Source organism: Phocoena sinus, chromosome 16, assembly GCF_008692025.1.
Source record: "Phocoena sinus isolate mPhoSin1 chromosome 16, mPhoSin1.pri, whole genome shotgun sequence".
Lineage (NCBI taxonomy): Eukaryota > Metazoa > Chordata > Mammalia > Artiodactyla > Phocoenidae > Phocoena > Phocoena sinus.
The window spans coordinates 42067220-42078018 of record NC_045778.1 but is presented as its reverse complement, the minus strand read 5'-3'; positions in this window follow the sequence as shown (position 1 = coordinate 42078018).

Sequence of the window (10799 nt, the reverse complement as noted above, 5' to 3'; positions counted from 1 at the left end):
ATACTATTTACAAATATTGTCTTCTTACCAAAGTTTTGTGTGTTTCTCACAGTCATATCATCTTCAAGTAAAGATATATTTGATTCTTTTCTTGCCAGTATTTACATCTTCTTGCTGTTGCATTAGCTAGAGCCTTCTAAACAATTTTTTAAAATTTTATTGAAGTATAGTTGATTTACAATGTTGTGTTTAATTTCTGCTATACAGCAAAGTGACTCAGTTATACATATATATATATATATTCTTCATCATATTCTTTTCCATTATGGTTTATCACAGGATATTGAATATAGTTCCCTGTGCTATACAGTAGGACCTTTTTTAAAATTCATCCTATATATAATAACTTGCATCTGCTAGTCCCAAACTCCTTCCCCCATACCCCCTCCCCCTTGGCAACCACAAGTCTGTTCTCTATATCTGTGAGTCTGTTTTTGTTTTGTAGATATGTTCATTTGTGTCATATTTTATATTCCACATAGAAGTGATAGCATATGGTATTTGTCTTTCTCGTTCTGACTTACTTCACTTAGTATGATAATCTCTAGGTCCATCCATGTTGCTGCAAATGGCATTATTTCATTCCTTTTAATGGCTGAGTAATATTCCATTGTGTATATATGCCGCATTTTCTTTATCCATTCATCTGTCACTGGACATTTAGGTTGTTTACATGCATTGGCTATTGTAAATAATGCTGCTGTGTAAACAATTTTAAACAGCAGTAAGGACAGTGACCACCTAAGCCTTCTTTCTACTTTGAAGGGGAATGGTCTAGTAAGTCATCATTAAATGTAATTTGTTTAGAATTTTCTGTGAAAAGTCTTACATTTTAGTAACCTTTCTTCTCTATTTATTCTTTTGAAAGTCATTATTTAGATTCCTTTAATTTTAACAGTGCCTATTTGGAATCACTTACTATTACTTTATAACATTATATGATGAGATGAAAATTTGATGCATTTTGATATGCTAATTTTCCCCCTCACTCTTGACATTATTCCATGATACTTCCCCTATTTAATCAGGATCTAGATTGTTCTATGCTTACCTCCTCAAAGAAAGGAGGACACAGGAAAATATGGAAATCAATGAAGTCAATGCTATGCTCTAGGGTTTCAAAAATCCAAGTCTTGAAGGATTCAGGGCATAAACAATAGATTTGAAAAAAATAGATGAAGGGGCAAGCTACCTCACTTCCATGTTAAATAAAAATTCTTAGGGATAAAGGAAATCGTAAACTTGGGGAAAAAACACAAAATTTTGTCTCTGTATCTTGACTTGTCCCCATCCTTGGATCAATTTGTTTATGTGTATGAGGAGGAAGAGGAGGCTAAAGGGCAGTGGGACATTCCAGAGCAGAGGAGATCTATGTCTCTCCTGAGAAAGCAGATCTATGCCTTCCTTGAGGGAAACCAGATTTCCCCTTTGTGCAGGCTACAGGCACAGTATATGGGCAGTAGGTTAGGGTGGTAGGAAGCCTCTGAGATGGCTTCCAGAGATCTGCAACATTGAGTGTCAGACCCTGTGCAATGCTATCACCTTGAGTGTGGGCTGGTCCTAGTAACTTTCTTCTTTTAAATAAAATATGGCATTCTTGAGACTATGGCTTCCATCTTGCCAGATCTCTTCTTTTTTTGGTGCCCTCACTTTGGAGGAAAGAAGCTGCCATGTTGTGAGTGGTCCTATGGAGGAATCCACAAGAAATGGAACTTGTCTCTGGTCAACAGGAAGTGAGGGCTTGAGTACTGCCAGCAGCCATGTGAGATGGTCTAAGATAACTGCAGCCTTGGACGTTATCTTGCTTGCAGCCTTGTGAGAGACTCTTGAGCCAGAGAAACAGCTAAGCCTGGATTCCTGATCCAGTGGTGATATAATATATGTCTGTGGTTTTAATCCACTAAGTTTCAATGTGATTTTCTTTTTTTTACAAAGTTATAGAAAACTCATACAGATATCATTATGTGGAGTATTTCTGCAGATAGATTTGAGATTGGCTCTCATCCCAATGCAGATATAGTAGAATGATATCTTCTTTACCTGTGAATAGTACAGAGTCTTTAAAAGCTGCATAAAGTTTAATTTAGACCTAGAGGGGTATAAGAGCAATGGAAGCAACCAAATATTTTCTGCACCCTTGAGAGTGGCATGATATTTACCAAAAGAAAGCTGAAACTTTAGAGACCTTGCAGTGGTAAAAATGGATGATTTTCCTGTAAGTTAATTTGATAAAAGACTGAGTATGAAGTAGTAAAATGCATATCTCAAAGGATTCAGTGTGTTCAGATAACAAAGACTAGCTAGTACTCCTCCCTCACAGACACTATAGACACAGAGTCCTCAAATACCCCACCATTCATCCCCAAGAAGCTGATGAGAATTAAAGTGACTCAGATTAAATTCCTACAGTTAGAATTAGATCTCAAAATATAATTCAAGATAATTTCAAACAAACAAAAAACAAACAAAGGAATAAATAAGTGTTGGTAGGCAAGTTACATTTCACATACATACTAGAATTTGTTGGCTGAAATTCAAACTACAATGATAAAATAATGCTTTTTTCTCCCATAATTTGTAAATAGAGTAAATCTATATTGCTAATTCAGTGATATTGAATTACCTTTATTTTCCTCAAATAAAGACCATTTTGTCTTTGTCTACCTTTGAGTAATTATCTGGCAAAATAAGTGGGAAAAAATCCCCAAAACAATAAATAACACAAATTATAAAATAGCCTTAATTAATTGTAACAGAGAAGATGCAGGGCCCTATTTTTAAAATGCATATTTTAATAAAAATTCTGTTAGTTTAATTTTAAATTCACAGGGTCTTATACTAAATAATACAGAGAGATCCTTTGTGCCCTTTTCTTCTAAATGTAAATTCCTGTAAAACTGTAGTATAATATCACAATCAAGATATTGACCTTGTTATAATCTACCAAACTTACTCAGATTTCCCCAGTTTTTCTTGTATTCATTTGTGTGTGTATTTAGCTCTATAAACTTTTATCACATGTGTACATAGGTTAGTGTATCTACTACCACACAGCCAAAATATAGAACAACTCCATAACTGCAAGTAGGTGGTAAAGACCAAGGAGGCTGGAAGTCCCAGATCAAGGAGTAAGCAGGTTTGACTTTTTCTGAGGCCTCTCTTCTTGGCTTGCTCTGCCCTCACATGATCTTTTCTTGGAGTATGTGTGTACCCGGTGTCTCTTTGTGTGACCACATTTCTTCTTCTTACAAGGACACCAGTTAAGATTTGATTAGGGCCTGCCCTAATGGCTTCGTTTTAACTTAATTATCTCTTTAAAGGTCTTGTCTCCAAAAACAGTCACATTCTGAGGTAATCGGGGTTAGGGCTTCGACGTATGAATTTGAGGGGACACAATTCAACCCATAACACGGTCATTTCAAAAATGTTATATAAATAGAATTATAAGTAAAGTAACCTTTTGGGATTGCCTCTTTTTTTTTTTTTTTTCGTTCAGAATAATTCCCTGGAGTTTCATCCAAGTTGTTGCATGTATCAGTAGTTTGTTTCTTTCATTGCTGAGAAATATTTAGATTATTTAACCATTTATTCTTTGAAGAACATCTGGGATGTTTCCATGTTTTAGGTTATTATAAATAAAGCTACAGTGGACATTTGTGTGCAGGTTTTTTATGTGAACATACATTTTTATTTCTCTGGGATAAATGTCCAAGAGAGCAATTTCTGCTTCATATGGTAGTTACACATTTAGCTTTATAAGAAATCACCTAACTTTTCCTGAGTGACAGTACCATTTTGCATTCCCACCAGTAATGTACAAGTAATTCAGTTTCTCTGCATCCTTACTAAAATTTAGTGTTCCCAGAATTTTTTTATTTTTTTGTCATTCTGGTAAGTGTACAGTGATATTCCCTTGTGGTTGCATTTCCTTGATGGCTAATGATACTGAAAATCTTTTAACATGCTTATTTGCCACCTGCATATCCTTCTAAATGAAAGATATGTTCATGTCTTTAACTCATTTTCTAATTAAAATGAATTTTTAAAAATTTGAGTCTTGAGGGTTCTTTATATATTCTAGATACTAATTCTGTGTTGGATATATTGTTGGCACATATTTCCCCAAGTCTGAACCTTGTCTTTTCATCCTCTTCACATGGTCTTTCCTGGTGTTGTCAAGAGACTCCCTTTGAGTTGTTACTGGAATTCTAGATTAGGTTGGAAATTCTAAAATGCTGTCTGTGTTCTGAAGTATGACAAATTATCAAGGTCTACAAAGACCCAGTCAAATACCACAATGCAGCAGTTACACCATAGATTTATGAATTATAGATTACAGAAATAATCTGTTTTCTGAAGATGTTCAGAGAATAGCATAGTTTGTTCCTTTATAATGACAGCGAATATTTATAGTGAATTTAGCAAGTTCTAAATAGAGCTTTACATGCATTTATTCATATATTCCCCATAACTATGTTATGTAGCTATTCATTATTTATTTTTTCCTCTTAACAGAAGTACAAACATCTGAAGTTTATCATGACTGACTTTTCTAAACCTTGAAATATTATCACCAGAATATAAAAGGATTTAGGGGAACCAAGAAAGTACAAGGATTTTTTTTCTGCTATTGAAACTAAAAGCACACTTTTAACTGGCCTGGTGAAAATTTAGTGTCTGTTAGTAGGAATTTTAAAAGTTAATGGGATATTTAGCAGATGCTGGATATTTATTTGTACACATGTAAGCGTATGGATTTCTTTTGTCATGTGCATAAACTGTATTTTGGTTTCATTACACAACTCACATATATTTGCAGAGTGACTGTTTCTGTGTTCATTCTTTCTCTACTGGATGCACAGAATTACCAGAATGGTACTGGTTCTTAAACATTCCTTGGTAACAGACCCCTTTAAAAATATTCATAAAACTATGGATATCCTCAGTTATATCTCACATGCAAATGTAATCACAGTATTACTCGTGCTGATACAATTTCAGATGGTCTGCTGGTCCCCTAATGGTCTTCCACGTTAAATAATTCCATTTTCTTTTCTAGTTTGTATTGGTCAAGTTAAAGCTGAAGTCACCAAACTTGTACATTCCTCACTAAACTCTCTGATGTGGATGAAGTTATGAAAATACTAAATTCCTTATTTGATTATCTTAACTGAAGTTCTGCAATGACCTTGGCAGTCAAGAGTTGAGAGTAACTGTTTCATTACACGGTTTATTTTATAGACTTTAGTACATATATGCTCTGCAGTATTTACATGAATTGATAAATTATGATATTTCTGACCAAACCCTTTCAATGCTGTCTTCAAACAAAAGAGACATTTTCCACCAAAATGTTTTTAAACATGACTTCCATGGCTCCAGTGTGTGGAGGATGCTGATCAGGACAGACAAGACCCATATGCCAATAGAACAGAGAAATGGCTCAAGAACAAAAAACTAAGTTTCATGCAAACATTCTTGAGATCAGTAGGGAAGCAGGCCACCAGTATTTTGAAAAATCTATTGAAAGGATAAACATTATTCCTTGGAAATCAATTTTGAAAGGCACTGTACTAAATATTTATAGTTGTCCTTTGAATTATGACAAATTCTCAGTGTCTGTCAGTACCCAGTTAAATTCTGCAATGCAACAGTTACAATCTGCCTCTGATTAGAACCTAGAAAAAAGAATCCAATGTCTAAGATTAGATTGTATTGAATACAACAATGTGGGGTATGTCAGAGAAAAATAATTAATCCAGTTCAGGTCAGAACTATTTCCTCATACAGGTTAAAGGTGATCATAAAATTGTTGGTGAGGAGGAACTGAAGACTGATGCCAAAATTTACTACATATCCTTGATGAGTCAGTATGAAAAAGGTCATGTTTTTAATGATATATTATCACTGTGCTCTCCATAAATTATTTTCACATATTCTCCAATGCAAATTAAGGAATTATTTCAAGTACTGTCATGCGTAGATGACAGTATCATGTCACTGTGGAGTCTAGTGTCCAAATATGGCAAAATTAGATAAGCAACTCTCTTTGTGGAATCATCTCTCAACAAGATTTGATTCTCCCTACTCTGCTATATTTAAAGCTTGTCTGTGCATTGTGTTCAGTGTTATAGATGGTGGATGTTTCCCTTTGTTCACGCTAAGCTTATATCATACAAAATTGCTGGGTATTAAGACATACAAAAACATTTTCAATTTTTCTGTGAGTATATATTTTGTAGAAACACACACATGAAAACACATATATAATTATAATGTGTTTTCAGTCCTTGACTTATAGAAATGTGCACTAATTTTCTCCTGCCAATTAAATTATGTTATTATTTACTATAATTATGACAACCAGCCCTCAAACATATATCACAGAACCAGATTTTTGTAATTAGAACCCTGCATTGAGTAGAGCAGAAAAAAAGAAAAATCAACAATTAACAATGACAAAAGCAAAGCAGAAAACATATTCTGCATACTGAATGGATGTCTCTAAAGGATCAAGACAAATGTTTTCATTTTCTAAGAGAAGTGGTCTTACATCAAGTCAAAGTTATTTATTTATTTATTTATTTTGCGGTACGCAGGCCTCTCACTGTTGTGGCCTCTACCGTTGCGAAGCACAGGCTCCGGACGTGCAGGCCCAGCAGCCATGGCTCACTGGCCTAGCCGCTCCGCGGCATGCGGGATCCTCCCGGACCGGGGCACGAATCCGGCAGGCGGACTCTCAACCACTGCGCCACCAGGGAAACCCAAGTCAAAGTGATTTTAATGGTCTTATATTTAAATTAATTTCCCTCAGAATTTATTTCTATCCCTCAAAAAATTACTCTTCTCTCTCAAAAAATTATTGCATTTGCATCATGGCATATTATGGCTAGATTAATATTTTTAGTAGCTGCATGATTTCAACTCTTTGTATCAAGTAGGGCCCGACAGTGGAAAATCCAATCAACCTTCAGTGAAGTAATCAAGTTCTATTACTGTTGTGGTTTTAGCACATTCCCAGGTGCACAGTTATTCCAACTGACTCTAGTATGTAGGAGAAAAAAACCTCACATTTTGTACCAATATACTGGTGGTTAGTCAAAAACGGAGGTGTCGGGCTTCCCTGGTGGCGCAGTGGTTGAGAGTCCACCTGCCGATGCGTGGGACACGGGTTCGTGCCCCGGTCCGGGAAGATCCCACATGCCGCGGAGCGGCTGGGCCCGTGAGCCATGGCCGCTGAGCCTGTGCATCTGGAGCTTGTGCTCCGCAATGGGAGAGGCCACAACAGTGAGAGGCCCGCGTACCGCAAAAAAAAAAAGAGGTGTCATTTTGTAGGCCTCTTAAAAATTCAATTTATAGATATTTCCTGGTTAAGCTTCTTAAAGATAGCACAATAATGTCAATTAGCAAGTGTCAGTTTTCCTAATATCAGACTCTAAGGTACTTCTGATTTGTATTATTTTTAATTTAAAATAAATCTGTGTCCTTTTATACAATGCTTGAACAGATCCACTCTGGGTTACGTATTTTACAACCAGATGAGTTAAATAGTCCAACTAAACCTGTTCTGAGAATCTGCTTATTCTATCATTATGGGTTCTTTGCAGATTGAAAGTATTATAAATAAGAATTTTAACAACAGCCTAACAATAATGAGAATGATGATTATTACAATAAGAACAAAACATATAATACTTATTACATACCAGGGACTGTTCTAAGCACTGCACTAATGCAATTCATTACCAATTTAAGTCCACAACAATTCTGAAACATAATTAATTATAGTATTGTTATTTTACAGATGAGAAAACTGAGGCACAGAGTCAAAATAATTTGCCCCAAAGCAGACAGCTCATAAGAAGCCGAACCAGGAACTAAATCTAGGCAATCTGTCCCTCTTCTCAAATAACATGTATTTGTTCAGCTCTTTTTATCCAATGAGTGTTAATTTCTTATTACTCTGATAATAACACTGCTGTCAATTTTAATTTGAGCCATTATATTCATAAGAAATTTTCAAGAAAATATAGTAAGAGAAATAGGCTAGCGAAACTTCTTTGATAGCAACTGTGAAGCTCATTCTGATTTCAGAGACTTTAAAATATTTTTAAATTAATCAATATGAAGGTAAAAATTATTATTATTATTAACATCTTTATTGAGTATAATTGCTTTACAATGGTGTGTTAGTTTCTGCTTTATAACAAAGTGAATCAGTTATACATATACATATATCCCCATATCTCTTCCCTCTTGCATCTCCCTCCCTCCCACCGTCCCTATCCCACCCCTCTAGGTGGTCACAAACCACCAACCTGATCTCCCTGTGCTATGCGGCTGCTTCCCACTAGCTATCGGTTTTACATTTGGTAGTGTATATATGTCCATGTCACTCTCTCACTTTGTCTCAGCTACCCTTCTCCCTCCCCATATCCTCAAGTCTATTCCCCAGTAGGTCTGCATCTTTGTTCCCGTCTTGCCCCTAGGTTCTTCATGACCATTTCTTTTTTAGACTCCATATATATATGTGTTAGCACACAGTATTTGGTTTTCTCTTTCTGACTTACTTCACTCTGTATGACAGACTCTAGGTCCATCCATCTCACTACAAATAACTCAACTTTGTTTCTTTTTATGGCTGAGTAATATTCCATTGTATGTATGTGCCATATCTTCTTTATCCATTCATCTGTTGATGAACACTTAGGTTGCTTCCATGTCCTGGCTATTGTAAACAGAGCTGCAATGAACATTGTGGTACATGACTCTTTTTGAATTATGGTTTTCTCAGGGTATATGCCCAGTAGTGAGATTGCTGGGTCGCATGGTAGTTCTATTTTTACTTTTTTAGGAACCTCCATACTGTTCTCCGTAGTGCCTGTATCAATTTACATTCCCATCAACAGTGCAAGAGGGTTCCCTTTTCTCCACACCCTCTCCAGCATTTATTCTTTGTAAATTTTGGAGATGGCCATTCTGACCGGTGTGAGATGATATCTCATTGTAGTTTTGATTTGCATTTCTCTAATGATTAATGATGTTGAGCATTCTTTCATGTGTTTGTCAGCAATCTGTATATCTTCTTCAGAGAAATGTCTATTTAGGTCTTCTGCCCATTTTTGGATTGGGTTGTTTGTTTTTTTGATATTGAGCTGCATGAGCTGCTTGTAAATTTTGGAGATTGATCCTTTATCAGTTGCTTCATTTGCAAATATTTTCTCCCATTCTGAGGGTTGTCTTTTCATCTTGTTTATGGTTTCCTTTGCTGTGAAAAAGCTTTTAAGTTTCATTAGGTCCCATTTGTTTATTTTTGTTTTTATTTCCATTTCTCTTGGAAGTGGGTCAAAAAAGATCTTGCTGTGATTTATGTCATGGAGTGTTCTGCCTATGTTTTCCTCTAAGAGTTTGATGGTGTCTGGCCTTACATTTAGGACTTTAATCCATTTAGAGTTTATTTTTATGTATGGTGTTATGGAGTGTTCTAATTTCATTCTTTTACATGTAGCTGTCCAGTTTTCCCAGCACCACTTATTGAAGAGGCTGTCTTTTCTCCACTGTATATGCTTGCCTCCTTTATCAAAGATAAGGTGACCGTATGTGCATGGGTTTATCTCTGGGCTTTCTATCCCGTTCCATTGACCTATTTGTTTTTGTGCCAGTACCATACTGGCTTGATTACTGTAGCTTTCTAGTATAGTCTGAAGTCAGGGAGCCTGATTCCTCCAGCTCCATTTTTCTTTGTCAAGATTCCTTTTGTTAATCGGGGTCTTTTGTGTTTCCATATAAATTGTGAAATTTTTTGTTCTAGTTCTGTAAAAAATGCCAGTGGTAGTTTGATAGGGATTTCATTGAATCTGTAGATTCCTTTGGGTAGTATAGTCATTTTCACAGTGTTGATTCTTCCAATCCAAGAACATGGTATATCTCTCCATCTCTTTGTATCATCTTTAATTTCTTTCATCAGTGTCTTATAATTTTCTGCATACAGATCTTTTGTCTCCTTAGGTAGGTTTATTCCTAGATATTTTATTCTTTTTGTTGCAGTGGTAAATGGGAGTGTTTCCTTAATTTCACTTTCAGATTTTTCATCATTAGTGTATAGGAATGCAAGAGATTTCTGTGCATTAATTTTGTATCCTGCTACTTTACCAAATTCTTTGATTAGCTCTAGTAGTTTTCTGGTAGCATCTTGAGCATTCTCTATGTATAGTATCATGTCATCTGCAAACAATGGCAGTTTTACTTCTTCTTTTCCAATTTGGATTCCTTTTATTTCTTTTTCTTCTCTGATTGCTGTGGCTAAAACTTCCAAAACTATGTTGCATAATAGTGGTGAGAGTGGACAACCTTGTCTTGTTCCTGATCATAGAGGAAATGGTTTCAGTTTTTCACCATTGAGAATGATGTTGGCTATGGGCTTGTCATATATGGCCTTTATTATGTTGAGGTAAGTACCCTCTATGCCTACTTTCTGGAGGGCTTTTATCACAAATCGGTGTTGAATTTTGTCAAAAGATTTCTCTGCATCTATTGAGATGATCATATGGTTTTTCTCCGTCAATTTGTTAATATGGTGTATCACAATCATTGATTTGTATATATTGAAGAATCCTTGCATTCCTGGGATAAACCCCACCTGATCCTGGTGTATACTTTTAATGTGCTGTTGGATTCTGTTTGCTAGTATTTTGTTGAGGATTTTTGCATGTGTGTTCATTGGCCTATAGTTTTCTTTCTTTGTGACATCTTTGTCTGGTTTTGGTATCAGGGTGATGGTGGCCTCGTAGAATGAGTTT